This window comes from Chelonia mydas, chromosome 6 (assembly GCF_015237465.2).
Source record: "Chelonia mydas isolate rCheMyd1 chromosome 6, rCheMyd1.pri.v2, whole genome shotgun sequence".
Lineage (NCBI taxonomy): Eukaryota > Metazoa > Chordata > Testudines > Cheloniidae > Chelonia > Chelonia mydas.
The window spans coordinates 8,355,109-8,364,916 of NC_051246.2; positions in this window are offsets into that span (position 1 = coordinate 8,355,109).

Below are 9,808 nucleotides of genomic sequence, written 5' to 3' on the forward strand. Positions count from 1 at the left end.
GTTTGCCTCTAACCTTTTGAACCCTAAGTAATTTTTAGGTGACAAATCTGTGGAAGTGTCCTGATTGAGGTTTATACATTTGTTTCAAAAATCCAACTATGTGTAAAGAGTAATAATTCATCAAGACCAGCTGGCCTTCATCCAAGAGTTTTGAAGGCACTCAAATATGGAATTGCAACACTGCTAACCGGGGTGTGTAACATGCTACCAGCAAACTGGATGATAGCCAATGTAATGTTTTTGTTTGAGTGCTTGCACGTGTCCATTCCACTGTGTGCCCCAGGCTCAGTTGCTGGAAATGTCCCTCGGTGGTACTAGTGGGGTTGGGTGTGGCACCCCCGGGTGCTGTGTGAGCAGAGCACCATTATAAAGAGCCCAGCTGGTGCCATGGCTCCTCAGCTCCTTCTTACTGCCCCTGACTACCAAATTTATGGTGGTGACTACTCTCCTTGCTCAACCAAGCTGGTCTTCATTTTTCATTTCTTCATATTGTGTATAGTTTAGTTGGCGCTTCTCCATAAGCGGAGTTCTGTCCGCTGCCTTTGCTGAGGCATGCCTCAGTCACGGGGCTTCAAGGCCCTGTCTCTCCTGTAACAAGGCTCCGCCTTTGGGCAACCTGCACTGGAGTTGCCTAAACTGCTTGGGTGAGGCTCACATGGACAATCCCTGTCAGATGGGCCATGAGTTGAAACCTACAAAGGACAGGGAGGCCAGGTTAAAGTGCCTATTGATGGAGGTAGCGCTCAGACCTTCTCTGAGCTGAGATGGTCGGACTTGGCACCAAATACCTCACCGTCAGGGCAGAGCACTCCTCCCGCTGTATGGGAGTCCTGACATTGTGTGCCATGGCTGATGCAGAGAAAGATGCTACTGGCCAGGGAGGGATGCTCTCCAACTTTGAAGAAGGTTAGACATGGGGAGTAGAGCTGAGTGTAACCACTGTTAGGCCACTCTTCTGCTTCAGCATTGCAGGCTGGCACACCTTGACTGCAGCCCATTCTCAGGCACTGTTGAGTCTGGTCCCAAATGAGCCATCTGCCCTGGAGGGACAGCAGGGCACCAGGGCTGTCCACTCCAGAGATGTTTCCTGCAGCCAGAGACCTGCTGGCACTTCTGGTGGCACCGTTGCTGGCAGTACAAGTCAGTGGTGCCTGTGAACAGGAGGGAACATATCATCCCCAGTTGCCATCCAGTTCTGGCCCCCCTCTACCATCTAGAGGGAAACCATCCTTGCTGGACCTTGTGTGGTGCAAGCCTCCCCGCCCCGGCACCGATCTCTGGCACCAGTAGGAACCACACCCCCATGGTCCCTGGAGAAAAGCTCATCTGATTCAGAGGATGGGTCATACTTCTCTTGTTCGAGGAGTCACCTTCATTATCCCTCCGGCCATCCTTACCCTGCCATGTGCCCCGAGTGCTGGACCTAGCAGTCAATGGCCTATGCTAATGCAATGGCCCTTTTGGAACCCATGGGGGTTTCCCCCAACGTCAGGGCCCCATTTGAGATGCTTTTACTCAGTGGCCCCTGAGAGAAGGGCACCTCTGTCCCACCGGGCAGCGCCTGACCCGGACTCTGGAACAGAGCCCAGGACTGAGCTTCAGGACCCGCATCTGTGGAATCCCATTGGTGCAGAATGAGAGGAGGGTGGTGCAGGCCACCTCCTCCTCCCTGGACAAGGCAGCGACCGGGCCGCACATGTCGCTTCAACACAACGATAAGGTCCAACAGGAGCTACTGAAGACGGTGACCTCAAACTTAGGCTTGCCGTCGAAGAATCCTCTCACAGCCTGGTCAACATCCTGGCCACAGTGGGCCCATCTAAAATGGCTCTACCTCTCAATGAGGCCATTATGGACACCGTGAAAGCCCTGTGGCAAACTTCCGCCTCCCTTCCCCCCACATCAAAGAGAGCCAAAAGGAAGCACCTTGTGCCTGCCCAAGATTATGAGTTCCTATACTCTCATCCCGCCCCACCCTCCAGGTCCCTGGTGGTCTCTGCGGCCAATGAAAGGGAGGGGCAGGGCCTATGAGGAGCGACTCCCAAAGCAAAAGACCCCAAGAAACTGGACCTTTTCAGTAGAAAGGTTTATTCGACTCAGGGACTACAGCTCAGGCTCACCAACCAGCAGGGGTTGCTGGGCAGATATGACTTCAACATGTGGGACTCCATGTGGAAGTTCAGAGATTGGCTTCCCCAAGAGTCCAGGCAGGTGTTCTCCTCACTAGTGGAGGAGGGGAAGGCCATAGCCAGGACCTCCTTGCAGGCAGCCCTGGATTGGCGGACTCGGCTGCCAGGTCCATGGCCTCCTCAGGGCCCATACATAGGAGATCACAGGTACAGTCTCCCGATGGAGGTCCAGCAATTGGTCTCCTACCGCTGCAAGTGCCCATTACGCAGACAAAGCGACACCACCTCCCCGACTGGCGTAGAGCCACGGTCAATGTAGTTTGACACATTGCTAGTGTAGACACTGCATAAGTTATGTTGACTCAAACTGTCCTCCAGCAGCTGTCCCACAAGGCCCCACGCTGACCGCTCTGGTCACCACTGTGAACTCCACTGGCTGAAAGCCCCTCCTTCCCCTTTAAAGCCCTGGGAAGTTTTAAAATTCCTTTTCCAGGTTACCTGGCTTGGCGAGCACACCTAGCAGCTCTCTGTTGTTCAGTGCAACCGCCCAGCTGACCATGTCTGGAGCCCATGTAGCCAGCGTGGTCCTGCCTGGAGCAGACAGGAGGTATTGGATCTCCCAGGCCTGTGGGGAGAAGTGGCTATGCAGGCCCAGCTCCAAACCAGCTGTAGCAATGTTGACATCTATGAGCAGATTGCTCAGGGGATGCAGGAGAAGGGGTATGACAGGGACCAGCAGCAGTGCAGCATGAAGCCAAGGAGCTGTGCCAGGCAGACCAGAAGGCCGGGGAAGCCATTGAGTGATCTGGTGCCGAGCCGCTGACCTGCCACTTTCCCAAAGAGCTGCACGCCATCCTCGGTGGAGACCCCACCACTGCCCCTAACAGCACAGCAGATACCTCTGCAGAAGCGAGTCACAAGCCCCTGCTGTGAACCACGAGGAGGAGGTGGTGGACAAGAAAGAGGAGTATGGGGGATGGGCAACTGGGGATCCAGCTATGCAGCCAGCCCCAGGACCTGGTTTTGACACCACTGCAATCCAGCCAGTGGAGCACAGGCGAGCCTGACGCAGGGAAAGGAACTTCGGGTAAATGTGTAGATTAATTTTCCATAATTGGGATGCCCCTTCCCCCAGTAAAGGAACAGGACACAATCTTTTGACTTTTCATTAATTTTACTTGTGCTAGACGAGGTTGTGGTCCAGGGCTGCTATCTGCTTTTCCTTCCTCTCCAGAGTTAGGCGTGAGGGCATGCGGAGCAGTTTGCTTACATACACAGGGATGACCCTGGAACTGTCCTGAGAGATCGTGCTGGATCTTCCATGGAGGTACTCTGCAACCCTCGGCCCCACGTTTCTGCGGAAGGCTGCCTTATTTCTTCCTCCACGATAGGAGACTTTCCAACGCCAGGCCGCGATAACTTCAGCAGGCACCATTGCAGCACACAGACTAGCAGCATACAGGGCTGGGCAGAATCAGCTGTACTCTCTCTGCCTCTGTTACCCTCAGCAGCGAGAGATCAGCTCAAATCACCGTCGTCTGTGGAAAACGGTGCCAGTGTTCGGTGCCAGTGCTCTACGCTATAGAATCATGCACATGAGCAATTCCTGCCTCATTTCCCCTGCTGCCATGGCTGATGCAGTGACTGGTGCCATGCACAAATAATCCCACACAGGAATGAGAATGTAGTGTGGACAGGGGAACAAGGGGAGTGAGTTCAGCATCTTAAGTTTCACTTTCTCTAGCGCGTGCGCTGACCGTGCTACCTGTGTGTGACATTGCAACCTTCTGGGTCTCCCCCTCCACGCCCGTGGAATGCCTGAGCCAGAGGAGGAGGAGGAGAAAGAAGGGGACTCGGGGTGATGTGTTCCAGGAGATCCAGCAAACCAGTGCGGCATCAGACCATGAGCAGCCTGGAGGATGAACCGTGTGGACAGCCTGGAGAAGAAAAGAGTGGACAGGAGAAAGGCCCAGGAGTCCCAGCAGGAAAAGGAGAGGGAGATGCACCAGGACATAATAGGGCTTCTCTGGCAGCAAACACAGATGCTGCAGACTCTGGTGGACCTGCCGATTCAACAGTCCCGGGCTTGCCTCCCTCTGCAGCCCACTGAGACCTCAAGATCAGGACCTCCCTGTTCCTATTAGTTGACCCCAGGGACTATTAAAGACAATCACAGCTTCACATACATGGGCTTGTGAAAGCCACGGTGGTTGAATGGATAGCTGAAATGGACCTGAATGTTCTTTCCCTGCATAAGTTCTGTCCTCTTGTTATATACTGTGACGCTAACCAGGGTAGCAAGTGGTATGATGCTACAACCTGATGTTACTGAAGGATGTGAATGACAAAGGTGTATAAAAACGTGTTTTATTAAGTTTTTAATGTATTTGTTTTAAAATTGCATGTTTGGTGGTGGTTGGGGTGTTTTGGGGTTTTTTTTGCACTAATTTTGTTAAAATAAAATTCTGTTCTTTGGAACGTCTTCATTAGTGCAACACATATGCTACTGCGTGCTCAGCCATTCTGAAGGCGACCAATTACCTGTAACTGGATGTCACACAACTCACACGAACAAGATTGATAGTTGTAATGACAGTGTTATATCTCTACACATACAGCAATCACCATGTGACTCCTACCAGGCCACAGAAGAGCAGGGCCAGGTAGAGCATGTTAGAACAAACACCATACTGCCCTGGCTCACTGTTTAAAATGGTTTCTCAAAGCCTCCCTGAGCATTATAGCTCTGTATTGAGCTATTCCAATAGCCCTTGTATCTGGCTGTTCAAATTCAGCAGACGGCTGCTCCACCTCCGACCCAGTGGAAATGTTTCCCTCTTTGCTTCACATACGTTATGTGGGACACAGCAGGCAGCTATAACCACTAGGATATTTTTCTTACTGAGGTCCAATCTTGTGAGTAAACAATGCCAGCGACCCTTCAAACAACCAAAAGCATATTCAACTGTCATTCTGTACCTACTGAACCGGTAGTTGAATCATTCCTTGGTGCTGTCGACGTGATCCCTGTATGGCCAGGGAATCAAGGGGTTGGCTGTGTCCCCCAGGGTCACGATTGGCCTGTCCACATTCTCAATGGTAACCTACTGATTGGGAATGAAAGTCCCTACTTGCCGCTTTCAGAATAATCCTGTGAGTTTAAAGATGCGAGCGTCCTGCACCTTTCCTGACCAGCCCGCACTGATGTCACTGAAGCATCCCTGGGGATCCACCAAAGGAGGTGATTAATGGCCCTGCACACTTGCCCCACAACGTCCCCTGCAGTGGATTTCCTGACTCCAGATTGATTCCTGACCGGCCAGTAGCAATCCAGCACTGCAAGTTTCCACTATTCAATCGCCACACACTTCTCCTCTGTCAGTACAGATCTAATTGTGGGGTCGCTGCTCTGGAGGGCAGCTATGCACACGGATCCAGGAATGTGGCCTTACACATCTGAAATTTCTGCAGCCACTGCCAGTCATCCCAAGCCCACACTGTGATGCAATCGCACCACCCAGTGTTTGTTTCTTAGGCCCAGAACCGGTGCTCCACCATCTGCAGCTGCTCTGGGAATGCCACCAACCACCTTAAATTGGTTGTCCCTATGTCCCACAGCAAACCGTCTTCCAAGGAATCGTCATGTTCCCCACTAGTTCAGTTCTTCCTGTGGCTCCGCAGATGCACCAGGATCATGCACCCTGTGCTTGCAACACCCATGACAATAGTGCAGAGCTGCGCAGGCTCCAGGTTTCTGTCAGAGTTGGTGGACAGCAAGAAGGGCTGTGCGAGCACTCCAGATGAGTACGCCCACCACCGACACCAGGAGCCAAGTGCGGGGGCAGTGTGCCGATGCACCTGAGTCGACATAAGTTTGTAGTGGAGACGTGGCCTAAATTTCCAAGTGCCAGAAGCTGGGACTGGACGACAGGGGATGGATCACCCTACATTGCCCTGTTCTGTTTATTCCCTCTGAAGCATCTGGCACTGGCCACTGTCAGAAGACAAGATACTGGGCTAGATGGATCATTGGTCTGACCCAGTATGGCCGTTCTTATGGATGATGGTTGCAAATAGGCTGTTCCATGGAATGAGGAGGGTGCATGGAGGGATTGGAGAGGGAGGAGCTTGAGTAGTGGCAAAGGCTGTGTGAGTTGGGAGCGGGGAGCCCAGGACTGGGTAGCATGGGGGGGCTGGGATTGAGGAGCACTGGCAGATTTTGGCGGGGGAAGAGGGTAGCTGAGGGCTGGGATAGGAGGTTGTTGCTTGCTAAGCCCCTGTTCCACCCCACTGTACTCCACTGGGCTGGAGATAGAACCCAGGAGTCCTGACTGACAGCCCCCTCCCACGTCAGTTTTTGACATTTACTCCTGAGCTACTGTCTCTCTCTCTCTCACACACTCCCCCACCGGGGCCTTGTTTTTTCTCCCCTCCCCGCCCCTGCCGATGGGAGGCTTTGGCCTGCCAGGGTGGAGGAGCCTGGCTCCAGGTGGGCATCAATAGCTCCAGCTGCTTCTAGCCAGCTGGAGGAGCGGCTCAGGAAGTTGGGTGCACTTCATAAATGGGAGCTAGGGCAGTGGAGCAGGGGGAAACCTCACATCCCTCTGCTGAACTGCCTGAAGGGGTGTCACCCATCTCTGAGTGCCCGTTGATCACTCCTTCCCCCCGCTGCCACCATTCTTCCCTGCCTTAACCTCCCCTTATCCCTTACAGCAATGCTGACTTTTAAATAACCACCATTAGGTTTCAGAGTTAACATAATTTGTATAAATGGGACAATTTGCCGCCTCTCACTCATGGCTTCACATTTCTGCTCAGGCTGCACTAATACACCTGGAACACTCCTCTTCACCCCTCTCCACACACACACTGCCCGCCTACCCTGTCCCTGAACCCACCTGCCTCTGAGTTGTAGTCCTGGTTGGTTTCAGGCTGTGTCAGTTGCGAGCAGAGGCCTTGGAGTTGGATTTTATTTTAGGAAGCACCACCTGGTGCCTTAGTCTCTGCCCTTACTTACAAGGAGTAGAGCTACTGCAGTTGGAGTAAAGTGTTATTCAGCTTGAAACTTTAAAGCTCATCATTAGTTTTCAAAGTTAACAATGCTATTCAGATGAGCTGGGGTGGTTCACACCTGGTAGATAATTGGCTCAGGCTCTCTGCAGACTCAGGCAGCCACTGCTACAATGGTTACGTTTTCCATTTTGAGGGCGGGAGACATAATTTTGTAACAAAGGAAAGCTGAGATTCTGGAGCACAATTCCGCAGGGCTGTGACTTACCCACATACACAGAGGGACCTGCTTGTAGGACAAATGAAGAAGGCCAGCGACATGCTTTAAGTGACCAATATACTCAAAGGCCAGCAGGGGGCAGCATGACAGAAAAGGTGGATAGGAGGGCGTTGTGTGCTTCTAGGCTGTCTCATACTCACAGGCCAGAAGGGACCATCATGATCTAGTCTGTTCTCCTGCACCCTGCAGGCCACAGAACCTTACTCCCCACCCCTGCTCAGCCCCGCTCCTAAACTCTGGCTGAGTCTCGGAAGTCCTCAAATCATGGTTTAAAGACTTCAAATTACAAAGAATTCACCATTTGCACGAGTTTAAAACTGCAGTGGAAGGTGAAAACCCCCAGAGTCTCTGCCCATCTGACCTGGGGGGGAAATTATTTTTTTTGGCTGCGTGGCTGGATGGCTCAAGGGAATGGGATGTTGAGATATGGAGGCACTGTTTTCCACTCCCTGTTCTTGTGTTATGTCTGTTTTTAACTCCTCGTCCTCAACAGGGACCTGGGGCCTTTCTCCTCTAGGGGGCACCAGCTTCAATCCAGATCCAAGGCCCCACGGAGCCTTGCCTGTCTAAGCCGCTAAATCTAAGGTGACTCCATATTTTCAACGTGCTTCTGTCTGAAATGTGCTCAGCGCCCGGTGAGCCATCCCCATGCGGCGCAGCTGTTCCCCAGATGTCTCACCCCAGAGGCAACTGCGTTTCTGGTCCTTTAAGCCACCAGCCTCGTTAACCCTTCAATTATTGGCAGTGAGGATGCTCTGCCCTGGGGTAATCACAAGCTTCCTGCTGTTGGGGAATCCACGCCCAGCGATTGACCAAGGACTCACCCGGATATAGCCTGGCTGTTTATGTAGCCGCGTGATGTGGGCAGATACTTGTTAGCTGCCTGCACGTCAACCCTGGCAGCTGGGACACCAGCTCATTCCTCAGCTGTCCCCTGGTGACTAAGGGCCAAGTCACGGGAATGTGATGCAGTGCAGGTGACTGGAGGCCGGGGATGGATGGGACAGGAGGACTGGGGACCAGGTCAGAGAGCTGTCGGCTTGCCCAGCACAGCAGTTGCCCAGCCCCACAGGCGGCTGCATCTGAGTGCCTGGTGAGCCATCCCGGTGTGGTGTTGCAGGGCAGCCGTTATCCAGTTGTCCCTTCCCAGAGGCAGCTGTATCTCTACGCAGGGTGACCCATCCCTGTATGGCAGTCTTCGCTGCAACACTCTGGTAGCAAAGGGCCAGTTCCCTGTACATAGGCTGCCCCTGGGGTGGAGGCGGGAATTAATACATTGGCTTGGTGTGTGTGTCTGGGGGAGCCAGTCCTGGTGCTGCCACCCCCTCCTGCTGGTGATGGTGAGCAGTTACACCATGGGAGGGGGTGGGTGCCATGGGTCATGGGGAGAGTGTCACTGGGGCATTGCTACCCTGCTGAGGTGGGTGTCAGTTCCCAGCAGGGCTGAGATAGGGCAGCTGCTCCTTTTGGGGTGGGTGGGGGGTGTATATCTGTCCCCGCTGCCCCCTAGTGGCTGTGCAGGGAGGAGGGTCCACTGCCCCCTACTGCACTGGCTGGGCATATTTGTGTTTATATTCACCACTGCCCCCTACCCGACTGCAATGTCCATGCCATGCCAGTGCTGTGTGTGTTCTTTCTCTTCTCTGGCTTTCCCGAAAGGGCTATTTGCTCTGAGGCCAATAAATGAATCAAGCTATAAAGATGAATTAAAAAGGAAGTAATTCGAGAAGGCAGGGCCTTGCCTCTGATACCAGTGATAAGAGGTATCAGGAAGATTAGAAAATGTACTGAACTGGAAGTAGAACCCAGGAATCCTGGTTCCCAGCCTCCCCTGCTTTAATCCACTAGATCCCATTCCCCTTCTAGGGCCAGGGCTAGAACCCAGGAGTCCTGTACCTCGAGCTCCCCCTGCGCTACCTCACTCCCCTTCCAGAAACCCCAGCCCTGCTCCTCTAACCCACTAGATCCCACCCCCCACCCTGAGCTGGGGATAACACCCAGGAATCCTGACTCCCAGCCCCACCCTGATCCACCCCACTAGACCTCACTCCCCTCCGAGGCCTAAGGCTGGGGACAGAACCCAGGCATCCTGACTCCACTCTGCGCTGGCCGTGCGAGTTTGTCCAGGGTTGCCCTCTTCAGCCCCCAACGCCAAATCCGTGATCAGTTTTTCCAGCCCATAAACTCAAGCCACCGAAACTCAGAGAGGCCAGGACCTGGGGCCCTGTGTGTGTGTGCCCAGCCATTGTGTGTCACCTGTCCGTGTGAAGCGCTGCAGGAACCTGTGTGCATTCATTCCCTGGCAACTATTCATACCCCCATCCCCCTTAGATAATGTCACATTCTTCACAGATCACTGCTTGATAAAAGCCACTGGAGTGCATTCCTG